Source organism: Larus michahellis, chromosome 4 (assembly GCF_964199755.1).
Source record: "Larus michahellis chromosome 4, bLarMic1.1, whole genome shotgun sequence".
Lineage (NCBI taxonomy): Eukaryota > Metazoa > Chordata > Aves > Charadriiformes > Laridae > Larus > Larus michahellis.
The window spans coordinates 25,578,828-25,606,052 of record NC_133899.1 but is presented as its reverse complement, the minus strand read 5'-3'; the positions used below and the strand labels follow the sequence as shown (position 1 = coordinate 25,606,052).

The window sequence follows — 27,225 nt, the reverse complement described above, 5'->3', positions numbered from 1 at the left end:
TATAGTCCAAGAAAGCTATCACTACCAAACCCCTTGCTTAGAAAGGAAGAGTTGAAAGTGGCATTCAGACTGAAAAAAGTAAACTTTCTGAACAAAGCAACCAAAAGCCCTAGGAACGACTGTTCCAAAAAACCACATAACCTGTTTCACCTCCTCTCATGAGCTGTAGGCATCTCTTCTTACATGATTAACACAATACACCAGGAGAAACTTGCAGCCTGCCGCCCATCTTTATATTCTGAAACGGAGACAAAGTATGTGATTCTTTACCTCTTCTTAAGCGTGGGAAGGAAATACAGGCCCCATGTACAGATACTTGAGCTCAACAACAGCCTCCTGCTGCTCCCCAGACCTCTAAAGGGATTCACACAGCAAAAGCCTGACCGTCCACTGGTGCTAAACAAGTATTTCTGTTACATAGCTCTGTTCAAGCCCATCAAAGGCAAAGGGCCTCTAACGGGACTGCATGGCGACGGCGTGAACACACAAACCCAATAGGATCTGAAGATATCCAAGCAGAAGGAGAACATCTTCCTCAGGGAGGTCACACAGGGAAGCATCTTGCGCCAGATTGGGTGGCTCAACGTGACCAGAGACGGGATATCACATAAAAGTAGCAATTTCCTGCAATTGGTCTCATAAGCCATACTATTATAATTATAGGGTTTCTAATATACTGCCATCTGATTTCTCAATACAAGCTCTGGAATAAATTAATTACACAGTGCCTGACCCACAGCCTCTGGTCTAATCACCCCAATGTCAGTGCTCCCTTGTATTTTTGAAGATGTAGTTGCCATTTGATAAGGATCCTGCTCCCCGCTAATTGTCCCTTGTAATGAGCTTTCATGAAATTTAATTTCTTTAATGCATTGCTCTGATCTGACTGATTTGGACAGTCCGACACTTGGCTTTGTGTCAGCATTTATTAGAACGCCTGCTCTGCTTGGCTGTTTCCCTTTTAAAAATAAAAGTAGTAGTAATGGTCAAATGGGTATACGACATCGATGGAAATGGTCTGGAGCAAGTCTATAGAAGAGTGACAAAATGGAGCGGGCCCAGTTTGGAGCAAAAAAGCAAAGCCCTTCACCACGGCACAAGCACCTTTTTCCATACATTCCCACAGCCTACCATATTCTAACCTGATCGATTTATTTTGCAGTAGACGCGATGATGGCATTGATTAGCACATAGTGTATTATTTAAGCAGGTTTCTCCGTCTACCTGACCACGCTGAGCACCTCAGTGCATCTTCTGTGATGCCCCGACCACCCCCGCATCAGCCTGACCCTTCACAGCCCTCATCCCCTCGGCACCAGCGTTCCATTCACTTGACAAATCAAGGAGGTGGACATGGAGTCCAAGCGCTAGATTCAGTTTTATACTTCAACTGGAGCACAAGGAACGGGGCCAATTGGGTCTGTCAGGTTTCTTTTGGAGCACAAGGGCAGCGCAGCTGCCAAGCGGGAGCATTAGCTCGCCTTCCAGAACACACGACTTTCAAAGACTGTATTTTCCTGAGTCTTAAATTATTAATCCATTCTCTTCAGGTTTGCTATCAAATCATCTCAATTGTTTTGCAGTTTATTAAAAATGTCCTGCACATCTGGTCTAATCAGCCAGAGGAATATCGCCCAATTTGATTGTCGATAGCAATCCCAGGATATCAGCTTGGTAATCACAGCATTTTCCACCTCACCAGCTCCTGGGAAGAGTGGTTTAATCACCACTGACGTGGAAAGGACTCCCAAGTGCTATTAGGCACAGTCCAGGTAATCGTGCAGCTCTCCATAGCACCAAAGCCAGCCTTTTAGGGTGGAAAATATGGCACAGCAGGTAGAGCAACCACCAGAGCCATCAGCAGTGCCCATATAGAAGTTCACCTGCATCTGCCATCACAGACTTGACACCAGCTCCTCTTCTGGGGTACCAGACAACGCAACTTGTGGCACTGCCTGTCCTACACACCACAAAACCCCTCCAAGTCTGGCGTTTCACATGCTTTGCATCTGAAGTCAGACAAGCCCTGCAAAGACATCAGCTCCAGAGAGCACACGCCATGGATGAGCCATCCAAAGGAGACTTCACCTGCCCCTTTTCACACCTTAAATGTATGTTAACACAAGGAAAATACGAAAAGGTTATAGAAATACCAGAAATGTTTGAAACGAGCCTGAGCTGGAAGGAGAGATTCGATGTAGAATGAAGAGCCTGCTCTCTATAAACTATCTGAAAACCTTTCAGTTCCCTCTGAACACCAGGAAACACTCTTTCACTGCAAGGGTGACTGAGCACTGGCACAAGTTACCTGGAGAGGTGGCAGAATCTCCATCCTTGCAGATATTCAAGAGCCATCTAGACACAGTCCTGGGCAACTGGTTCTAGATGGCCTTACTTGAGCAGGAGCATTGGACCAGATGCCCTCCAGAGGTCCCTTCCAGCCTCAGCCTGTCAGTGATTCTGTAACTCCACATATGTTTGTTGTTAACGCACGCACAGCGCTTACTGTGCAGTAGAGTTAGCATCCAGACGGCTGCACAGGACAGACAAATCAAGTGTAGCAGGCACAGGGCAAAAGCAGCGAGGCTCAGAGAAAGCAGACACAGGAGCCGCTCACACCCTCTGCTGATGAAGGGCTACCAGCCTCACAGCCTAACAGCCAGTAGGGACCTACAAAAGTCAGAAACGGGTCATTATCTTCAGCGAACAATTTAATTCATTAAACACAGCATTTCCATCGCCAAACGCTCTGCAATCGGATGATGGTGCTTTTAAACACGATTGCTGTTTACAATTGTCCAGAAAGCCTGTTGCTCCCGCACTCCACATTTCTCATTATTTTCCCCGTGTGAGAGTCACTTACTGGGCAGGGTAATTTTTCCCCAGCTGCTTATTTTGAGGAAGAGGATTTGTAAAGTGCCAAAGACCGGCAATTATGAGCAATTGTAAGGATCTGTTCTAGACCTAAGGTATAATAACAGCTACAAAAACGGCCATAAAAACATATTCAGTGTGACACCTCCTGCATTACTAAAAGGGCTTTTCTGCAACAGAAGACCTCCCTCATCTGAGGTGTATTTTCTGGGTTCATTTTGCCCATAGCACAGCACAGGGGGAGGCAGCCCGGGGACTAATGAGGGAGATGACAGAGGTGGCTTGGAGAGGTGGACGAAGAGCTGGTGTCACACTTGGTGAGCTTGAGCCAAGAGATGGACATCCATGAGAAGACACCAGACAGGCAAGGACTTGATGGGAAGAGGGAGACAAGCCCCAACTACAACGGTAGGTAGGTGAAACACCAGCATCAAGCGATCTAACATGCTCTGGAGAATCACATTTCATGACCTCATGGTTAGAGACCAGTAACACCACTCTGAAAACACAGAAGGAGAAAGAGATTTTGTAGACTTGGAGGTATTTGAGAGGCAGAAAGGAAACTGAGAAAGTGTCCTGAAAGTAAGGAAAACGTTTCAAGAGCGACAGTCCCCATGCTTGGTGCCAGGTACTGGGAGGGCTGTCAGAGCCGAGGCAATACTTGTGCTTTTAAGGTTTTTCTCAGTCCCAGACCCAGGTATCACCCAATACAGAGAGGATCTCTGTTGAGCTGGGCCAACAGGCAGACCCACCGTTGCCAAGAGCGCCTTGTAAAAACAATCCAAGTGTACTCTGAAGAAAATAGGAAGGCTCTGACACTTATTTGGTGATTCCTTTACTACTTTTTTTTTTTTAAAATCTCACTGTTTTCAAAGCAAAAGAGTGACTCAGAGAGCCTGAGTAGCTCCCATGTGAAAATTTCAGTAGGAATTAAATGCAAAAATCTAATTAATCCATGGGGATCTTCCAGATTTCTTTGGCTTTCAGAGAACATATGATCGTACAAAGTACTCAAATCAAACTGAAGGTTGCAAGTACAAAATACCACTGTCCTCAGCACGTCACCTGTGTCAGGGACAGGCAGGCTGGTGACAGAGACCAGACCCTATCAACTCCAGTCCTCTGGAGAGATTATTCTTTGCAAATTATATCAGATATTCTAGGGGACCATATGATGAGTAGCCTACCTTAGCAGGGTGCCGGGCTGCAACTCAGGAGGCCATTTCCATTAATTTCTCTTTTACATTAAGCCAATTAATAATCCATTAAGAACTGCAGTTGCATGCCAGTTAAAAGCACATCGGAAATACTGTGGGTAACACAGTCTTTTGAGGAGGTGGGTGAAACACCAGCGTGAAGAGGTCTGAGCTTTTCAGTGCTGCACGCAGGGGCTGACGGGCACTGTCATTTTTTTTGATGAGAGCTATTAAACACTGCACTTCCAGTTTGGGGGATTGGAGGTGGCGGAGCAACAGGACAGGATAATCCTGCCTGTGCCCTTGGCATGGTAGAAGCTAGTTCATCCCTCCATAACTGGAGAAGCAAAAGGAGCTCAGCCACATAAGCAAGAGATAATTATTATTTTAGAAGCTTTACAGGGTCCAGTCCTTGGACAAGACCAAAAGGAAAAGTTTCCTAGCTCATTTTCTATTAAGGGTGAGGAGAGAAGCTGCACAGTGGGAACAGTCAAGCCCTACGCTAGATTTCTATACAATCGTTTTTAATTATAGTTTCATAACAAGCACATTGCAAAACAGACCCATCATGCCATCCAAGCACAGAAGTGTTCCAGTAACGAAGATAAAACTAAGACCCTTAATCTGTTTCTTCCTCTTCTCACTGCCACCCATCCCATCCCATCCCTACCAGGGCTGGAAGTCTGCAGGAGCAGAGGCAGCAGAGTGTTTCGTGGCAGTCTGTCACTTTCTGCTAATCTTCCAATGCTGAAAATCATTTTAAATCCATTCCTGTCTTTTTGCATTTGCATAACTGTCTAGAAAGAAAACTCTGAAAAGGCAGAGTCTGATTTAGTGTGAATGAACATGTCATAAAACATTTCCAACTCTGCAGCACTTGTGTAAATCTTACATGATTTAAAAGTTGCCAAGTTACCAATACTGTGAGTATGATAAAGTACTGGGCTTCACGCTCAGTGTAGGCACAAAAGACAATTTCAAGTTAGGTTTCCCTTCTCAGGAGCCGAGTTTCCTTCTGAAAGCAAAGATGTTACATGCTGAAATTATTCACCTTCAGTGCTAAAATAGATTTTGGGAAGGTTAAACATCTGCTGACAGTTTTGGTGAAGAGTAAGGATGTTCAAAGCGTTTTTCTGTTTGGAGGGGAATTATGGTTAAAAAAAAAAAAATGGTTTTTTCTGGTGTCTTTAGATCATCTTAAAGACATGCCTATGCTTTCCTCTCCCAAGCACCCACACGGGGCCCCATGGGCTGCCCAGCCTAAGGATGGGGTCACAGCTGGCCACCACAAGAAGGACCCAAAGCTCTCCTCAACAACAGGTGTCAAAAAACAAACAAAACAAAAAGAAAAAAAAAAGAAGTCCAGCTACAAACTGGCCTGCAACATCTGTGAACCCCAGCTTGGCTTCCCCTATCTACCAGGGTCAAGACCTTGCCGATGTGCTGCACAGCATGCAGGAGGGCCATGATGCAAGTCAATGTGGAAGTATTTATGTCACCAGAAGGTCCCCCTGCATGTACCTATGGACCCTGAACACTGAGCAGCTCTCTCCCTCCAGCAAACCCCACTGGTTCCCACTAAACGCCTAAAAACTGGCACAGAGCACTACGAATAGAGCGAAACTCAGCTTTTTGCCTCCAGCAGCAGCAAACTTTCCAGCAGCAGGCACCCATTTATGCTCAACGTCACGCACGAGGGGTATTCAGAGGTGCTGCACAAGGGATCTGCTTCACACCGCCCCCAAAAGTAAACCCATCTCCACCCAAAAGGCTTGTACAAGCACGTTGACAAAGGAGCTCCCTCCCCACCTGGAGGCCGGGAACAGCCTATTGCCTGAAACAAGAGCCTTAATCTTTCTCCCCATAAAGAGAATCGCTCAATATGCTTTACTTCCTACCGCTCTCTGCGCTATATAGCACTTTTTTCATTTTCCCCAAGTACTAGTCTTCCCCCACCCCCCACATTCCTCACATTCAGATACTTGCTGCAGGATTTATTTATCGGAACTATTCTTTTCCCTCAGACTGGCAGAACGCCTCTGGCAGGAAAAGCTGAGAGATCTCAGAAACTGATTTTTCAATGAGATTTTCCAGAGCAAGAAATACCTCTGCTCCTGAATAAGAGATGATCAGAGTCCCTAAAGTTTCTCTCAGCACTTGCAACATGAGCGATAATAGGCATTTTTGCTTCGTATGCCAGCACAGTAATATCAGGAAAATCATTGTAGTCCCCTCTAAGAGAAAAATGTAAACTGCCAGCACTGTTTGTTTCCATTAGCCTCTGCACGTTGTCATCGTAGGTCCATCAAACCCCATCACCGGTTTCTAACCCAAGCGATGTTACAGCCTCAAAATATCCCCCTCCTCGCCCAACACGCATTGAGATGTGCGGAATATCTGCTTTATACCTCCAAAGATTTATTGGGCAGACAAGGCTTTCAGAAAGGAGCAGTATCTTGGATTTAATCAACTGGATGCAGCTGAAAGTATAACGAGCAGACTCCCAGGCACAGGAGCTTCTTTTCAAGGGTGACACACAAGCTGAAAACCTCAAGCTAAGCACAGATTAGGAACAATTGCTCCAGGTTCAAGTTAATTATATAAGCCAATTAGACAATCTGAGGGGAAAATGCACCCGTAGGGCACAGAAACGGTGATCATTCTTTTTGTGTTACAGAAAGAAAAGCAAGAAGTTAGCGTAGGTGAGGGGTAGCAAAAAGCACGCAGTGGGGAAAAAAGAATTGTGTCTTGAAGCCAATGTCTCACTTGAATTTAGGACTTTTTTTTAATATTCGGAGCTATAGATTTTTACCTCTCTGGCTGTCTTTAGAAGGTTTTATAGGTCTCCTTTGAAGAATGAGTTGGAAGTCCTAGTGTTGTCTTTCTCTTCTAGGTATTCAGGCTGAATCAGGGTCACCGGGAGGTTTACTTTAATTTGCACCATACTGTATTCCAGTACTGTACTGAAGGGAGTATTTACATGATGATTCCCTAAGCCTGCTCTTAACAACCTCCCAGCACCTCGTGGGAGTGATCTGAACCCAGCTGACCGCGCCGTGGCATGGGAGGATGGACCAGAGGACTCCATGCCGCTCCCCGTTTGCAGGTTTAAGTACTCAGCTGAGAACAGCCATGACTTTGTTTACCACATGAATACACGCCTCAAATCACTGTGGTTTATACATAACATATAATGCATTTTTTCCACCTGTTGTCAACCTAACAAAGTTCCGCAAAGTTCTCCAGAGATTTCTCTTATAATAAGCTTATTGACTTCATGCCAGAAGCACCCGTGAAAACAGAGAGCAGGGTCTGTTTAAGTGAGACAGATTTCACAGCAGAGCTGCTAAAAATAAAACACAGACTATGAAACCGAAGGGTTTTTTTATCAAAAAGGAGTAGGCTTGTTATTAAGTATTTTTGAAGGAGGATCCTCTTCACAGCCTGCACTACTTCTGCTACCCAGGAGAGAAACTGCAGGATGGAGTGGGCTGGGGTTCAGCCCTACGAGGGACCACCCTCACGAGCGCGGTACTCCACAAAACGTGGCTAGCAGCAGCAGCTGCTGCATTTACTCTGGTGGTCTCTGCTCCCCAAATAGGCTACGGACACCCTAATCCCAGAGAGCAGGGCTCCTTGTAACTAAGTCATCTTTTGGTTTTTGACAGTATTGCATTATTCACTTTTAAAAGCCAAGGACTCTAATGCAGCAATATAGGCACGTATAGACAGGACTTGATTTCCTCCAGCATCACCATCAAGGGCTATATTAAAGACGTCTTTACCAGATCATCACAGCAAGTGAAGGGTGCATTCACTCCCATTTGCACAGCCTGGTCGCCAATAAAATTGGATTTTAACAAATTGGGGATCTCGGTAGGATCTTGCAAAGCCAGCCTCAGGCATGCACCACCTGTGTCCTCTAATATACATGTCTTTTTACGTACAGACGTAGTCCCCTTAGTGCTCTCTGTGTGCTCATCTGGTCTCACCACGCAAACAGGATCCAGGCTAAGCCCATCCCAGCTGCGGACAGGTGCCGGCAATCCTTCTCCATGGCCAGCTTCTTGTCACAGGTTGGAAAACATTGGGGTTTCATGCTGGGCTCAACAGCACAAGCTCAATATTTCCCCTTCTCCTTTCCAACAACAACTCTGTGTACCATCTCCAACACAATGCAAAAGAATAATATAAAAAAGGATTCAATAGAACTAGGAAAGGACATATTCTAACGTACAACTCTGATTTGCTTTTACAGCTCACAGAAAGCTGTGCAGGAGCAGTAATTATATGTGCTGGCTTAAAGACACCAGAGCATCACATCGCATTGTATCCACAGTTGTATCTTCCCCTCTCTTAGGGGAGGACAGTGGCAAAGCAGAGCAGCTGCTGGTCCTTCAAAGCTCCACAGATACTTTTCCCAGATCTCTTCCACCCCCTCTAATCCTTCCCAGGTCTCTTCCTTCAGCCGTTCCCTTGCTGCTGACCTTGCCTCCCCATTTGCTCCCCCAGAGATGCCTTGCAGTCACCCATAAACCACTGACCCTTCCCGGTTCCCAAACCTTCCAAGGACCACCCTCATTTCTGGCTCATAATCTGTTCTGCCACCACCATAAATTCAATTCTGCTGCCCAAAAAGTCTTAAGGGGAAAAAATGGAATTTCCTGATGCTGAGAGGAAACCCTTGAGGTGACTCCAAAAGTACTACCCAATACTACCAGACTCCCAACACAGGAACAACCCGGGGTTTAGTTATGCCCACACAACACAAGTTACTACGGTACTATCACATGTTGTATTAACACTGACGCAGTTACAAACAGAATCTGGCAAAGGTTTGAATTCACTTCCCTGATTAAGAGCCACAAAGGAAAAAAGGAAAAAAGCAGCAGCATTTTTTCCAGCCAAAGGGCAATAACCAATGCCTGTACTTTCAGAATAGGCCTGTTTCTTGTTATATTACATTACTATGGCTGCATGCTGAGACGCGTCACATTATATTAAAAACAACAAAACCTGCAATCTGTTTCCAGATCAGACATCAATAAAAACAACCATAACAATCATCACTCTAGGTACCTCTGAGAAAATTGATAATTTAATACCTCCAAGAGCTCTTTCCATTACACAGACACTGGTAAAAACAAAACCAAACAGCATCTCTGAACGTACGCACTTCTGAAAGCTTTTCACAGTGCACAGAGATGAATGGGACTGGAACAATGGGTGCCAGTCACGGTCCCTGCAAAAGGCGTGACAACCAGTAAGAAAGCTGTAGCAGTGCTGTTGCATTCTTCCAAGTCCTTTCCGAGGGTATCAGCAGGGAGGTTTTCATTGAGCCACCTTATAAACCTGAGCACAGCTTCCACAACACACCACCATCCGGACCGTTTTGGCCGCAGAAGTAAGAGGTAGGCTCATTGAAGATGTGCCCCATCGTGCCCTTTAAGGGGGACTGGGACAGGCCATGCGAACTAGGTCTATGCGTAAAGGCATCTAGATAACTAGCCCAGATTCACACACAATATTGCCTGTGCCTAAAGGCAAGTGAAGATGACCTTCCTCTTGGTCTACCTCCTAACTAAGAAGTATTTTCCTGATCAAACTGCTTTTTGGCCCTTCTGCTGCTTAGTTCATTGGACTCAGTGTCTGCAATGGAGCTACCTGGATGCCAGTTCTCCTCCAAGATGGCCACACTGACATACAGGCAATGTGGGATTAGTGCCCTAACACAAAAAAAAAAAAAAAAAAGAAGGAAAAAAAACCCCACACCCCAAACCAACTTTCATCTCTCAGACTCAGAGGCACACAGGAGAACGATGCTGCAGGGAGTCTCCCATCCACCAGGACCTACCTCAAGGGGACAAGGTTACAAAGAGGATGTCCATTTGATGTGCTGTAGTAAGAGGTATTGTCTACAACCTGCCTCAAATCAGTACAGCTCTTCAGAGAGAACGTGAGCGTGGAGTAATGACACTGCTGCTGGTTGCAGTTTATTCCCAGCTGGGCTTCCCATCCTAAAACTTAACTTTTCTTCTTTCAAAGCCACGTGACTCAAAACATTGGGCTTTACCACACTGACAGCGTGCTCCAGGAGATTCCTTTGTAAGTCTTTGATACATGGCAGCGATAAAGTTCAATATCTAGTTGTAAAAGTGTTTGGGCAAGGCTGGCTAACCATGCCCCCATACTCTCATTCTCTTTGCATTACATCCCGATGGGAGAGCTAAAACCTGGACCGTGGATAAGAATTTATCCCTGATAAGACGTGGGATGGTTTACCCTCCAGGAACCTTTCTAGCTATAACTCAAGAAAACCAGCTTTCCCCCTCCAAGCACACACTGTCCTCCAATCGTTTGGGCTAGAGGCTAATGAACTCAGACAGAGTAAATGCCAGGGCAGACACGGGAGCTACCCAAAGTCAATACCAGGGTGGGCAAAAGCCAACTCAGCTCAACCTGGAGCAGGTTTCTGTGCTCCGGAAGGGCTGCTCCACCACCCCCACTTTGGCTAATGGCTCACCAAGTCCTGTTTCAGCAACTAATTCAAGGCCACGTTTGTGCTAATAGCCCTAACCCCAGACACAGGTTTAATTTGTTTAACATTAAATTTCGGGCTTCAGGGGCCTCTATAATGAATTTCATTAAACAGAAAAATTCTATAATGCAGTATTTTATGATTAATTAACTGTGCATAAAAATGGTAATTATAATTATGCTCATAATTCCACTCTTGTGTCATTATCATAATAATTGATCAAAATGTTTTACCCCACAAGCATTTTAAAAACTTCAGTGCAAGAGAGAAAAACCCTCTCAAGCCCACACCAAACACAGCTTTTGCAGGCAATCCCCAGATTCTGTCTCTCCATCCCAGGACTTCTAACACAGAAGTCTTTTGAACAGCCATCTCAACTTTACCAGAAAAAGCTGTTTCTTATGAGGGGTAGGAAAGAAAAAAAGATGAAAGTCCATTTGTAGATGGGAAAAGCTTATTTCCAATCAGAGCGCAGTTGAGGAACAGACTGTAGCTCCGCTTTGAAAATGGCCAGCTGCCCTACTTTTCTGCTTTCTGTGCGTGGTTTCTGATCACAGGCTGCATCAAAAGCTCCCATCGCCTGTTTTTGAAGATAATGGAGATTAGACTGGGGAGATCAAACAGATTAGATAGATAGGCAGCTGAATATTTATCCCCCTACCTTTATGCTTGCATCATATCACAGCCAAGGATTGGAAAGTGCTTTGTAAAGCTGTCGAAGTGTTACTGACCCAAAGTGCCAGTAGCTCAGGAGCAGAGGGATTAGGCAACTGCCTATGGCAGCCAAAACCTAGAGCTCCTCATTTTATCTCTCTGCTCCGAACCACATGAAAGGTAATGCTCTTGAACAGCTCTGCTGCCTCTGTTTTGGTCCTGGCTCTCCTCAGCGATATTCCTTGACAAGTCTTGAGAGCATCATGCTTTCCTTCTGGCCTTCCTTACTTCTGCTGCCTCTCTGGATGATTTTGCTTAGAAATCCATCACATTCCCTAGCATCTTCCCCATGGCTGCAGCAGCACCAGTCAGTTGTTCCCTAGTTTCCACCAGAGTTCTGGTGCCAGAGATCAAAACGCTGCACTCCCTGGTTTAAGTAATCCACACAGCCCACTGGAAAATCCGAAAGATGGACATTCATTTTGGATGACCGTGAATATACCAGAAAATAGGCCATTTTCATGTCCTGACAGCCACGGCTTGTTAGGAGCGTGTAGCATTTTAATTGTGTGTTTTGCAGGCAGTGTGATTGCCACTTCAGCAAATCCCTTGCTACAAAGACAGGAAAGCAAGTTTTACAAAGCTCATAGCACCAGCAAGAGCTGAGGATCCTCCAAAACAAACGTTAGTGACAGCATAAGGCCGCTCTGTGGTAGTGAGCGGTGTCACAGAAGACCTGTGCCTGTCAAAGGCTTTGAGAGCAAGCAGAGGAGGCAGGATAAGCTGACCCGAGAGCGCCATCCTCAGAGTGGGCATCAAAAGCCATACAGCTTGGCCAGGCATGCCAGGAAGATCTTGCTCTTACTAGCCATGGAAACAGGGGCAAAAAACACAAAGTGACACACAGCAGGACTTCTTTTATCTTCCTTACTTTGCCTTTCGACTCTTCTCCCTTCAGCTATCTTTTTTTCCTCTGACCAGGACTTTGTAACTCCACCCATCCCAATGGCCAGCTCTGCCAGACTTGCATTTTCTCCCCCATCTCCCTGGATCTCCCATCCCTTCCTAGGGGTGGTTCAAGGCCAGGCTGGACGGGGCTTTGAGCAGCCTGGTCTAGTGGGAGGTGTCCCTGTCCAGGGCAGGGGGTGGAACTAGATGATCTTTAAGGTCCCTTCCAACCCAAACCATTCTATGGTTCCTCTTCCCTAAGCACTCTTTTTAGGATCACTCAAATATTTTGGGAGTGAGGTGTGAAAGGGCTGCTCTCCATCACGTTGGTCACCCTTCCAGCCCCCCTCCAAGCTCCATACACAGCTCCCTCTCCCACTGGCTTCAAGTGTACTTTCAGATCACTGTACAATGCTGTGGCTCTTCCCAAAGCACTATTGCCCACCCCACACCAAAGAGCAACAAAATTGGTGGGATGAACTTCCTCACTGTCTTTGACACATGGCAGAGGCTTGGAATGGGTTCAGCTGCTGGCATCCTTGTGCAGAGCTTGTTGGTAAAACCAACTTCTTCAGGCATGGCTCAGAAAAGGCTTCTTCCCCTCCACCATTTGTCATGATTGACAATCTCCCTCATCCCATCTAAAGCCAAGGCACAGGGTGTCTTTATATTACTTTTTGGCACAGCGCATGGATGCCTGCTCGGGAAGGGAGCAAGTCCACTTTCCAACACCAATGTGACTGATGAAGCCTCTCTACAGGCTCCAGCTACGCGTGGAGAGGACCAATTTATATTTTACCTTTGGTTCAGCTCGGGCAGAGAAATGTTAACTGCGTCGGCGGGACAGAGAGGCTCAGCCTCACGCCGCTGCCCATGCTCAGCGTGACATGGTGCAAACAGTGGTTTTTGAGAAGTGACCGAGTTCACGGTCCTGGATATTTAACTAAAAGAGGAACCTGAATTTCAGCAGAGGGACAGAACACCACAAGCTCTCACCAATTACAGATTTAACAGTTCTTGTGTCAACTTTCTCCTGTACTTCTGAATTTGCCTCTCCCCCATTGCAGAGCCCACCTTTACAAAAATATCTCTTAGACACTTATGTGGGCATCCCAGTCAATTTAGATCCAACTGTAGGCTTCTTCCATCCTCAGGCTGAAGTTGGTGAGAGTGCTGAGCACTCCTGAAAAAAAGAAAAAAGAAAAAAAAAAAAATCAGCCTTCCCCAGCAAGGAGACCATTGGTAAACAGTGGGGACCAACTCATCAGTCTCCTAGCAGCAAGGTTTTCAATCATAATCTTAAAAAGATGAAGCAACAAGATGTGCCTGGGGAATGGCAGGGCCCTGTATGACCTATTGAGATCACAGATGCTCTGTGAGCCTCCCTGTAGCGTCCACTCAGTGCTAAGGGGGCCATTTCATGTGCAAGTGGGGCAACTGGCTGCAAAGCAACAGCAAGCTTGACAATTCAGATTTCTGCTTACACCTTAGGCCCAGCCCTTCCGGCACGTAAACGGTTAAAGACCAAAATTCAGGCTTTGGTCCTCCCAGATCTGACTTTAAGACACATTGTTCCCACCTTCCCCGGTGGTAAAACCATCATCTCAGTCTGGAGGGGGACCTTCATGGGGCTGGGGCAGGCTGCTCGTGGGGAGCAGGCTGGGAGTTTCTCCCACATCCCCAGGGCCCATTTGCACCATGATAGCACCTAATCCCTGGCATCACAGCTCACAAGTTACCAGATCAATTAAAAAGTGTCTCTACAGAGTTTTAAACCAATTGTCAGCACATAGCTGGAAATCAGCCGCAAGGGTCCTTCCTGAGGCTACGCCTGGGGTGGCACCGCTAGGTTATATCCATCCATGCTCCAGCAATCCAAGGCTTGAGAAGTCCAAGGTCGATGTCTCACAGCTATAGCTCTAGAGGGTATTTAAAGATCCAGGGCCTGAAACTTACCCCCTCCTCCAACGCAACGCGAATTTTGGATGCGAGAAACCAGAGCAAGGTGCCCAACACAGGTGGAAGATGCCCCAAAAGCTCAGTGGGGCACCAGATGGGTGGGAGGAGAGAGATACTGAACATTGAGACTAACGCACAGTGTCTTCAGTGGGCTTTGATCAGGTGTTTGTAGGAGAGATGCTACCCACCACTGTTCTGTGTAGCATATATATGCAACATCATCACCATGGGCACATCGAATCCCTATGACGCTAATCCGACATGACAACTGTGCTCAAAGCCAGCAATTCCTCATGCCCGCGTGGTCCCCGGCAAAGCCACTGCCAGCACAGACAGGAAATCAGCCGGCAGGTGACTGCCACAAGTGTGTCAGGAACATCACAAGTTGCAACCTTCAGGTCTTGAGAAAATAAGGTCGTCCTTCAAAATTAGAAAGCTGCTCACTTTTGAGACAGTCTGTTCAGAATAATCAGCAACGTGCTCCCATGCTGCTGAGGAAAGCATGATAAAAGCCACGGCACAATGCTGCCCAGCGTGGGAAGCCTCAGGTCCAGTAAAGAGCTTGCCACACGGACCGCGCAGAGCCTGAAGCAGACACATTATGAAAACTGGGTTTTTCATTGTTAGACATCTTCTAGGCCTCCTTATTCTAATTAAAAAAAAAATTGTGTTCTACCTTTTCTTTGTAAAGCTATCCTCACTACATAAATTGAAATATATCCATTTACAGAACAAAACACTGAGGAGGGCACCTCCTCTGCCCTCCCCACCCTTGCAGGCACAGGACAAGCAGAAGCCAACGCGCAGGTAGGTTGTTAAAGTGTTTTGCTAGCTAACACAACCTGACTCCAGAGGAGAGACCACAATGGAGTTGTACAATTGACCGTACAGTTTGACCCTGGGCTGTAGACACCCTACAGCATGAGAAGGTACAACCCTTTCCTATCAAGATACGAAGACATCCGGTAGACACCTTACCTCAGACTCGCTCTATCCATCTTTAACTTTGTACCAGGTCTTTTTGAGCAATTGGGATACAGTTGCGTGACCTAGGGGAAAAAAAAAAAAATTCCTCCTTGTTCCCCAAATTACCATGAATACTTATTGCAACTTCCCTGGAACAAGGATCACCAGCTCCCCACTTGTCCAACACGGAGGCTGGCCTTCCTTCCTGTTGAAGCTACTGGTGGCAGATGAGGCCCAGCTCCAATCTCAGCAAGTAGTAGTCATTCTTGGAAAAGCTGAAGATCTGTCCTACATGGTGTTTTGGTGTACCAGGATAAAGGGGGAGCAACCTCTGAAACAGGCCAGCATGTTTTGTAGTCTGCCCGTAGAGCTATGAAACAGGTCATATTTTAGATGCTATAACTGAAGATACCATAAAAAACTCTAAGTGACCACAGATAAATTACTGTTCTGAAGCCATAAACTTTAGTACATGTGAGTAAATACACCATTTGACTCGTTCCACAGGCTACTTTCATGAGTAAAGTCAAGTCCAAAATCGAATTCTTGAAAGAGTAAAGATTTATATACTCTTTTCCCCCCCTCCATTAGTCTTGCCAACTGTCAAAGCGAGTGACAATTTTAGTGTAGCGCAGTATTTGAAACCTGGATGAGCAATAAAAGCCACCAAGGCACTAATACAGCCATTTCAGTCAGAAAGCCACCCTGCACCGCAGCTGCAGATTCTCTGGGACTTTGTATCACGTGATGAGCTGAAAGAGAGACAAAATTAACCTCGTAAACTTGTCGCTTTGGGTTACTCTAACAGCCGGAATGCCCTGCTTTCAAGGGCATTGACGGGTCAGGTCCCATCTAACAGATCCACGCTCATCAAGGCTGCTGTACTCACTCAGCTGTCAGCTTTTCAAGCCACAGAGAAGCTGGCAAATCTCACAGTCAAATCTTGATCACATTAGAGATTAATTGGCTCATTTTGGTTTACTTTTGGTTTGTAGGCTGGGAGATCTCTTCGCTACTGAGGGCCTGCGCCGATGCCAGATGATGGCACTCCCAGGGGGATGCGCGGGAGCAGGATGCCTGGGTTTTCATAATCACTGCGATTCTGATTGTTTTGAAAGGGATATATTTATATCCTATAGTCAATGTATTTCCTGAAATGGGCAGAGGCCATGTAAAACATCATCTCTGCCAGCAACTCAGATCAAACACAAGATGCTTTGAGAAGTACTTGAACTTTAAGAAACTTCTGAAAGGGATTTTGGTGGCATCATTAAGCAACAGGATGTTGCCTCTGCTTCTGCCTCGTGCGCAGGAGAGGGCTAGCCAGGAGAGACCATTAGAGAGGACCTCAACAACTCAAGTGTGTGTGGCTCAGATCAAAAGAAGTGCTATATTTTAGTTGAATACCTGATTCTGTGCCTAATGAGATATTATTTATTGCGATGCCGCAAAGTCTCACCTCCACCTCGTTTTAACTATAAACTGCCACAAAGGTTTCTATTGCTTTTCATTATAAAACAGAGTCTCAACAACCTTAAAACACCGCTAACAGGGAAAAATACATATATATATATATATATATATATATATATATATATATATATATATTTAAAGCATAGAGCGATTCTGGCATAAAAACAAATGGGCTGAAATTGACTGCGAATAGAGCCAGGCTGGAAATTAAAAGAAAGTTTCTAACCATTAAAGCAGTGAGAATCTGGAACAGCCTTTCTGAAAAGAATGGTAGAGTTTTAAACTAGAGAGCTTGCTACTTTCCTGCAAAGGATTATGTGACTCAGACTCCTTGGCAGAGATACTAGAGTCAGCGATCCAGAAAGAAGGGATGTTCCCATGACTTCCCCCTGAATCCTGCCACAGGCAAACACCAAGTTTACAATAACCATAGGACTGACAGCTGTGCTAAGGCTGTCCGTCAGCCCTACACGCTACATATAAGATACACACATTATATTTCCACTGCATATCTAACCAAAACCGGCATCCAATATTACTCTCCACGATTCCTATATCCCAGTGGCACCTACTTTTCCCTCTCCATACCACCAGGAGCCCTGCATGCCCAGCCCATAGGTGCTCTCCCTCTACAGTCAAGGGAGTCCTCTGCTGGCGTCCAAAGGCTTCAGGGGCATTTCTGTGCTTCCTAAGGGATTTTCAAGACGCAGGCCTCCAAGTGCCAAATTCAACTAGTCATTTTCACGCAAAGTGCAGAAATCCTGGTATAACAACTTTGTATTACATAACAAAGTATTATAACTTTGGATCCACAGGTTATTCAAGTGAATGAGGTTGTACAATACGTTTTTGGAAGGAGCCTACAAAAGGGAATCCTCCTTTCAAAATTCACTTATATAGTATCATCAGTCCTTCACTTCCACATGCGAAGCTAAAAATGAGCTAAAAAAAGTTATTTGAACACCCCCTAAATTCACAAGGACTGTGCAGAAGGGCCCAGTGGACATCTACTTGAAGTTAGTTATGCTTCTGCAATATTCCGATTTCTCACCAACCTGTCAAAGGGAGCAAAAGCACAGACTACAAGACTCGAAGACATGGGAAAACACCACCCACAACTTCATTCGCAGTGGTGTTTGGTCTGGCCACATGTGACACATGGCAAATCATTCCATGCTTCTTGGGCGTCCTTGAAGGAAAGGGTACATAAATCAAGATCAAGCTGGTCGAGATCTTCCATTGGACCTGGAGTCACAAGCTGGTGGGAAAAGCCTCTTCTTTTTCCTTGAGGGCAACTATTATCATAGTATTTACATAGCATGATCATCAGCTATTTCTCCGAAAGAGAAATGTATTTTAAAGGACGTATTATTTGAAGTAGGTACCTAAAAGCTTCCTGGCTCTTTTCCTTTCTGCAAGTGCTACGGATACTCTTGCACGTTAGGGCAAAGAAGGGCGCACGTAATGAAGTGACAGATCTGGGAGCCAAAGACCCCTGGCCCCTGCAATAGACAGGCTGGAGGAGCAGCAGACCATGGACCTTCCCCTCCTGAACAGCACTAACAGAACTGGACTTTCTCCGCTTTCCCTCCCAAAAAGAGAGCCACTTCCCCTTGCAGAGCCTGCCTTAGCTGGCAATATTACGGCTTTGACATATTATTATCCACTGTAGAGGCACAGCGCGGTGAACATGCCTGAAAACTGAGCTGTCTAGACAGCCTAGTCTGAACGACAATGATTCCAAAGGGAAAGGCCATAAAGACTCTCATCCCAGAAGAAACCATTACTGCAGAAAAAACCCATTCCATATAAATTGGGCCCAATTCTAAGCCATCTCGTGCTCCAAACCGCAAAGCCCTTCGGACCGAGTAATACCATCCCTATTCAGGAAACGTCAAGACAAAGCACTCCGAACAAAGCCACTTTGATGGATCTGCTGCGGAAAAGCCATTCTCCGCTATTCCCTGGTGGGACCCTCCTCTCTGCGGAGAGGCTCTGTACCTGAAGCTGAGCTGCAGGAAGCACTCTCAGCACACAAACTCACAAGCGAGATGCTGCAAGGGGCTTATTCCAGCTGCTGACAGCAAGTTCCACCGTGCAAGAGGGACGCATGAAATCCCAGGGCTGTCGCAGATCGACGCTGGGCATCCAATGCCATTTGCACTGAACACTCCCCGCTTTGTTCATGCAAGGGTATCCTCAGCATTAGCGAGAGCTGGCCCCACAAGGACCAGAAAAAAGCTTTTCCTCCAGAATCTGCAGTCAAAAAGCAGGAAAGCACTTATTCTAAACTACTGAATATTTATTGCTCATAAATGATTGGAGAAATCTGACTGCATCCTACTTTTCAACGTGCAAATCTGGTACATTGGTAGACTCCATTTTACTAGTGTGCCATTTGGATTTTAATGAGCCAGATCTCAGGCATTAGCTTCTGGGAATGTATATGAAGTCATTATGTATATGGATTTTATATGGAGGCATTGAAGGCAGCCAGCCACAGTAAAGCAAATTGCTGTTCGCACTGTTTGACCTCCAGCAGAGGTAGGACAGACACATGTGGCCACCAGGAAGTCTGCTGCCCTTAACCACTTGGGCCTTCACAGGAATGGGCCATACCATTTCAGGACACGACCTCGCACCCTCGGGTGTTGGCCAGTGATCACGTTGGAGAAGCCTTCTCCTGTACTGGAATGTGTCCTATGATCTCACACCCCATACCACCAGATCAAGTTTCCTCTACTAGCGTTTCCTACCTCTAGCTCTTATCTGCTCAGTGAAAATCCATAGAATCATAGAATCTTCATGGTTGGAAAGGACCTTTGAGATCGAGTCCAACCACATGCTAGTGTTCCCTCCTTTATCTTTTCCCTCCGAGGGCAGGGATATTCTCTACTGGACAGAAAGCTGAACTGCAGGCCAGAAGTTTTGAATTTTACTCCTCACTAAACTACTAACCTTGGGCAAGCCTGACTCCTCTCCCAACCTTGTCTCTTTTTGTCCATGTGGACAATCCATTAACATGAAAAAATGTGGCTGCTCATCCTAAGCAGCTCTCCAAAACTCCTTTATTAACAGGGAGAAAGATAATTCCGAAAGATAACTCATGTTGTGTTAGTGAGACTTGCTCTCTGTATGTTCTTTTGTCTCCACTGGTTATAAAAGGAAATTAATGGTTGGTTTGCACCAAAACCTAAATAACTAAAGGCGGGTGAAATGCATAACATCCTTCTCATGTATTTTTTATGGTGCCTGCCCCAGTGGGAGTTCCTGTTTCAGTTGAAAACTCTGGCTGCTACTGGAGCACAATAATGAAGGCAAAATTCTGGGTACTCAGCTCCACCTTCCTGCACCCTGTGGAAGCTGCTCTACACAGCGAGGCCGGCCTCCCTCCCTCCCTGCCTCCGGGTCAGTTCCCTAAACATGCTACTGAGGTGCGCACATGTATTAAAAGTATTTTATAATGCATATTTCTGTTCCCTCTCTCCTAAGTCATGGCAAAAGCTTCAGCATCCAAGAGTTCCGGAAACCGGTTCCCAACTCCAGAAAAGTTAAAAAAATTGCTGACGTGGGCTCCAAAAGCGTGGCAGGCATGTTGAAAGCTGGGAATTGGGAAGTGTTCTCATGAAAGACCACCTCGCCAAGAGCAAAGGCTAGTGGTTCAGTGAGAGGGCTGTTCTGACCACCCTGCTGGTGTTACTCAGCTGCTTCCCAGAGCCATCTTGGCCCTTCAAGCCTGCAGCAAAGCATCTGAGAACATTATTTAATTTTTTTTTAGTTTATATACATAAATCTCAACTTTTTAAAGATGATGCTTGGGCACCCACTTCCTCAGGCAGCACAGAACCGTTCACTTTTGAAACGGCATCTAAAACTGCTGTGTGAAGCTGTATTTCACAAAAGACTTATTACACGTTTCCTTTTCATCACGAAGATTCAGCTATCAGATGCCTTCTTATGGGTACCAAAAGCAGAAGAGGTCTGAAAGAGGAGTTAAGAGACAGGTGCCTACTAGATTAGCTGCAACCAAGTCAGCAAGGTCAGGATGTTCCTCACCTTGATAACACTCTAAATTGTTCTCTTCTCCAGGGCACCTCCAAAAGAGAACTAACCTATCTCAGAATGACCTGTGGGATGGCATTTCTTTGAAAGTTAACACCCACTGAGGTCTTCCACCATCATGTTTCAAGAGGTAGCCCTTCAGTGCGCACACACAGCCTTTCCACGCAGCTTTGCCCCCTCTGTTTGCCCTTCAGTTCAGAGACAGGCCCATGGCAGGTTTGGTGCATCACATGGACATGTTGGTTCTGCCCTCTCTACTCACCTCCAAGTCAGCGGGATCACAACAGACTGTGCCCATATCCACTTTCCTTAGTCCTCTAAGGAATATACTCCTCAAGTGGTGATGCCAGATACATGCTAAGTAGTCCGTATTAAAGTATCCACCACTCAAAAGAGTAAGACAGCTCAATTTCTACTCTTGTTTGCTTTGTTTCATATTCTTTGACTGATCTGCACTTAGAGCAACTCAACAGTCCCATTTAGACATCTGCTGCAAACTGCAGATTATAAAAAGAACCCAAAACACTCTTGAATATTGCACAGTAATTAAGATCAAGTATGAAGACCAGGGCAAAAAGATGTTTAAGGCAACTCGGTATTTCTTTACGGTCAGCACCCTCTGCCCAGCCGTCCAGCAGAGGAGAGCAGGAGAGGCCACCTCCACACAAATACAGCCTTAGCAAGGGGGTTCCTTCTCATTAGGAGGGAAGAGAGGTTTGCCTATCTTTGAGAATCTATCTACGGAAACAACTCTCTCTTTTAGCATCTCCAAGGAATGAAGCCTATTACACTAACAGCGACTTATGAGAACAGGTAGTGAACGCCTATCAACATTTAAGGGATAAAAAAAAAGTTGTTCTCAGGTTAAATTTGCATCCTTCACTGCTCATCTGGCGTTAGCGTGAAAAGTTTGTGCCTTTCTTCTGTGCAGGAATGAGGAGCCAGGTGGGCACCACTCCGAGGCTTCCGGGGTAACATGAAAACACCACGCAGGCCTATTTGGTGAACTGACATTCTAAAGAAATTTCATTTGTCATCACAGAATAAAAGTGAAGTCTCCAGCGGCCACACAACCTAATAGGCAATGTTTAGAAACTGAGGCTGAAAATTAAGGCTGTCTTGTGGAAATTATTTCTGCATGGCTTTAACATATTTCTTCATGAAATTTAATGTCACCTATAAGGGCATTCAGTGACTAGATTTTGTTATTATTTACAGCCCATTATCTAAAGTACAACACACATAATAGCTCCGTACAGAATATGAGTATTTAACAGTAGCCAATGAATAAAACTGTCAGCTCATCATACCTTACCCGCATCGGTGTCTTTGCGGAATAATGGGACATCACGACGTACGAAACCATTGAGCTTCATTATCCAAAAAGAAACCGCTTTGAACTCGGCAAGCGATAAAGTGAGAAGTATGATGGTATAAATAACCCTGCTTCATACTATCATCATAAAACACACCACCCTAATTAGCACCACTGCCAGCCCTGCCGGAGCTATGCCGCATCCCAGGTTCGAGCAAGGCCAGTGGCGAGCGAGATTTCCTTCGTGTACAGCGCATCCCCTCTTGGTATCATTATGCTTTTAGCCACCATCTTCTTTTGAACAGTTATTACTTGCCCTTGGTTGATACCGTCTAGTTTCTCTGTCCCTTCCCCTGTCGCATCCTGCAAGCTGGTCCTCTTCTAACCCATTATAACCGTGGAGAGTCCCTATGTCTCCCATTTCACATATGGGTGTATACCTACATACAAGTGCCTCCACCCAACCCCTCTCACATCTTGCTCTATGTGTGGTTATGTCTTCACTAGCCTTCCCTGTAAAGCTCCTGTGTTTGAAAAACCCAAGCGACACAAAGCACAAAACAAGGAGGACAATCCGTGACAAACTTGGGGCTGAGTAGACCAAAGAGAAGCTTTCCAGCAGCAGCACAGAGTAAGGATGGCTCTTCTCCCCTCTCAGATGTTATAACTGTTCCATACACAAACTCCCAGGATGACCTTGTTCTTGCAAAATGCACAAAAGTTATCGCAAAATTTCTCTGGCCAGAGAGAAATCAGTACAGCCCCACATCTCCCCCTGGCTGAAGTCGCGCAGGAGGCACAGCCCTGCCTACAAGAGGGAACTCACTTTCCCTCCAATATTTTTTCTTTACACTCACTAAAGCTCCTGCTTACAGGCAGAAAGACATCTGGGCAGAATAAAACAAATAGAAATTCACACCACTAGCTCCACAGATTAGTTGAATGTTTCAAGAATAAAAAAAAAAATTAAATCACATTCATAAGAAAGCATCAACACTTCTTTCCTTCCAAGCTTTGTTTCCAGCAAACAATATTCAAGTTCAGGTGGAAGCCAGCTTTTTCCCCCCAGTATTGAAATGCAACTTCCCTTCAATACTAGGTGTACTTGTCATCACGCCCCCCCCACCATGACATTTACCAAGGGCTCCCTTGAACAGTTCATGTAGGCTTCTGTTCTCAGTGGGCTCCATTTAACAAAGAATGGAAGAAACCTCTTCTTAAACATCATTTTCATTCTTCAGCAGCTGCTGAATTGGTGACTGTATTGCCCTACATATTCAAATCAGTGACTGTACTGCCCTACGGTCTAAACTAAGAGGGTTTTCAGTACATTTTTCCTCCCCGTCCCATCCGAGAAACAAACAGTGAGCTGTTCTTGAATCTAGGGTCTTCCTTAGAAGTCACGTCTCCCCCATCTTATTGAAAAATCCAGAATTTCTCAGTGAGACCCTGCTACCAATCCTTATTTTATAGGACCACACTAGTCCTGGCAGTCAGAGAAACTGAAAGAACATTTTTAGCTGTTGTTGTGTAGTATATAAATAAGTCTACCTAAGAATATATATATACACACAAACAAACAAAAACCTGAATTGGTACCTTCTCTTTGCGCAGCTGACGTTTCAACGCACAGAGCCCCAAACGCAAGACTCAAATGTGAACCCCTCGTGCTTCCAAAATGAAGATAGAGACAAACTGTGGTACTTATGGGAAAGCTTATGAAAATTTCACAAGCGTTCCCGGCCTCCCCCATATTCTCAGGCAGCACAGAGCAACATCTTTCTTGAGAAAGAGAGACCTAGCCGAAAAGCTAGGCTGGTAGTGCCTTCCCTCTTTTGTTTTAAATCATGTGGTTTATTCATCAGGGAGGGAAAGGGCTTCAATCCACAGGCGTGTAATTGTTTTGCTTGCACATACTCTTATTTTGCAATTTCTAGATCCATTCAAGCATTCCAGCTCTGTCTTACCAAGGATTTGCATTCAGTGTGGGGAAAAAAAAGTTCTCACAGTACTGAATAGTTTAGATTAATCAGATCATGATTTCTCTATGCTTACTGATTCTTCGAAATTAAATCATTATTATTTGCTCACTTGCTAACTAAAAGTAGGAAAACTTTCTGGAGACAAGAAAATTTGCCAAAGGAGGCGGTTAGAAACTATCAAAAAAATGTAACTTCAATTTACTAAAAAGCTTCAGTAAAAATCTACTAGACCCTTTCAAATCAAAGAAAGTAATAGGAGAAGGACTCGCATCCTTCAAACATGAAGGTGGTGACACCAGTCACCAGAAACCCCAGTCCTAGATCCAATAATTTGGTCATAGAATGTGTTGGGTTGGAAGGGACGTTTAAAGGTCATCTAATCCAACCCCATTAAACTGCTGCCTTCAAATTAAGGAAAAAAAGCCCATACCCAGTCTCTTTTGTGGTGATTTTTTCCCCCCTCCCCCTTACATTTTCCCCTGTCCAAGGCACTTTCCTCCTCCCTTGGCTACCAGGAGCTCAGGGTGTAGGTGTGGGTGCTGCCAGTTTCCACCCCACACACAGGCAACCACCTCTGCTCGAGATGATGTGTTTTGTCAGAGACGGTCCTACAGACAGACAACCCACAGCCATATCTACAGCTCTGCTCCCAGCAGAAATGACTGTTCAATTCAGGGTCAGCAGAAGAGGCTGCATGCACAAGCTCACCAGATATTTTAATGCCACGGTCAGAGCCCCATACTGGGGTGCAGGGGCCTGGTTCGGCGCAGGGAGAGCAACTTGAACAAGCATCTGCAACAGGTTGCCCAGAGAAGCTGTGGCTGCCCCATCCCTGGAGGGGTTCAAGGCCAGGCTGGATGGGGCTTGGAGCAACCTGGGCTGGTGGGAGGTGTCCCTGCCCAGGGCAGGGGGTGGAACGGGATGGTCTTTAAGGTCCCTTCCAACCTAAAACCTTTCTATGATCCTAACAGCACAGGGAAGGATTTGTCCTTTGGTCACTTGCTAACTTTAGTTACTTATTCTTAATCCTTTATTAATACTTTCAAATCTACGCAAAACAAAGCACTATTTTATCTGCTCTGTGGAAGGATTATGTGAAGTCAGTGTTGGGGGGCTTTTTTCCCAAGTTTTTTTAAAGGAAAAAGAAGGTCTAAATTAGCTTGGTCCTAAAGGTGATCTTGACATATTCCATCATTTTTGAGATAAAAAAACCATGCTGAGCAGCAAGCTCTGACCCCCTTGTTCACTGGCATCTGTTACAATCAGGGGTGCCGCACGTGTACACACAAGACACTGCTCGTCATCCCAGACCTTATTTCAACAAACCAACCCTATTCAGAAAGTTATCATGTGAATTCCATCCTAGCACTCTACTAATAATTTTTTTGTGCTTAAAGTCTTGATCTTTCAAAAAAACCAAACCATACGCACACACGCCCCCGATAACATTTTAAATGCAGATACTAGGCGCAAATATCTGCCCTAGATCCAAAGCCTAAGCATGGGAAACAAACAGCAAATCCAGGGGGAGCAAAACAGAGCACAGAAGGTGAGAAATAAAGATGTGAGTACCTGGTCCATGAAGATGCCCGTTGAAGTGAAGAAGATGCTACAGAGAAAAAGTGGAAGTCTTAGGTGACTCTTAACACAAGACCAGACATTTCTGTCCCGCTAATTCGACAGAGCCCCTGGGAAACTTCAGGCTGAACCCTGTATCAGCATTTTCTTGCTCTAACTTGTTTATAACCAAAAGCAATGCATGACTGGTGTGTGTAATTAGTCACGGTCACAGCAAAATGGTCCCACAGATACATCAAGACTGAGAACATGTGTATGAACTGATTAAAAACAGCCACTGCAATACCTCCACCTTAGGCTGCATGTAACCAATTATCTTTTTTTTGTAAATATCACTGTTTTAAGCGGTATTTTTTTCCTAATTGTTTTCATTTTGCTGTACATTTGCCAAGCCGCAAGTGATAAAAATGTAATGGTAGCTGCTCATTAATCCTAAAGAACAGAACACGCATCATACAGCCTGGCATCACTTAAAGCACTAATTAAGGGAAAGACTGTTTGGAATATACCATGTGCTTTTCTCCCCAGCACCTTCCTGAAGGATTATTCAGCTATTATCTCCTCACCCACCCCCTGCTCACGTTGAACTTTTCATAGCCATCGGGCCAGACACTCCGTCAGTGCCAACTGACGCAGCACCCATGGAGCTCTGCCAGCGCGCACCAGCGGAGCACGTGGCCTTTCGCTTCTCCTCTGACTGGCATCCAGGAGAAGTTGTCACTCACTCACTGGGGCCAGAGAGGATTTTTTTTTTTTTTTTCCTTCTTTTTTTTTTTTGATTGCTCCAGAGAAAGGAAATGCGATGATTCACCAGAATAACCATTCCAGCTGGTAAAAGTTCACATCACATATTTATGCCTGGAAGGGTGACAGCACAGAACCTGTAATGCGTGCGTTTCTTATTCTCATTACACCAGCCGCAGCCAGAAGTAAAACAGCAGCATTTAACAGTTAAGACTGTTAACAGAAATTACAGTGTCCATTAGTGAGGTTGTCTTTTATGTCACTACAGCTGCCATCCAAGTTTCAACCATATACACGGAAAGAGAGCGTTAAGTGCTACCAGCCAGCTATGTGGACTCAAACCTCTTCAAAGCTACTGGTAAAGCTGGCTTTCCCACGAGTATTTCCATTCATATTCTCAGTAACAGCCAGTTTATACAGGACAACTTCCGGACCTGCACGCATCCCGGTAAAACCGTCAAATGCACTCCAGGATTTAAAACCTCTTCCATTTTGACTATGGCATTTGATATCCAATTACTTTTTATCATTCATATCAAATTTCTTCCTGGGAGAGAAAAAAAAAAATGCCATTTCAGCTACAGCTGTGTTGACTCCGCCTCCCTTGGCATTTGAAAACCTTGATCCCATTACCAGGAATGCAGCTCACCTCAATATTACAGCCCATAAATATTTTGTAGCCAAACTCCGAATGCGGCAAATACTCCTTATAGCCAAGGCAGCTTGATAAACAACCCATGCCCAGACTGGTTTTAAACGATTGCCACACAGAGATCCGTAGGCTGTCTCATCAGTAATTCACAGGTTATTATATTCCCAAATGACGGGGGCCTCAAGTTTGCGGCAAAAGCTGAATCTCACAAAGATGATGGTTGTGTCATAAAAGTGATCAATGAAAATTAGCATTTGACCGCGAGAATTGCATCTCACAAGGGC

At 45.3% G+C, this 27,225-nt stretch overlaps 1 long non-coding RNA gene across 2 annotated transcripts in view; it reads right to left on the bottom strand.

Annotated features, from left to right (window-relative positions):
• The window catches only part of LOC141743181 (uncharacterized), a 32,155-nt gene extending 16,750 nt beyond the window's left edge, over nt 1–15,405 (bottom strand). For both annotated transcript variants that reach the window (XR_012586973.1, XR_012586974.1), the window contains exons 1-2: nt 15,148–15,405; nt 13,285–13,393 (exon numbers count right to left, since the gene is read on the bottom strand). This is a non-coding gene — a long non-coding RNA (uncharacterized LOC141743181). The remainder of the gene's footprint in view (nt 1–13,284; nt 13,394–15,147) is intronic.
• Nucleotides 15,406–27,225: the final 11,820 nt, after the last annotated feature.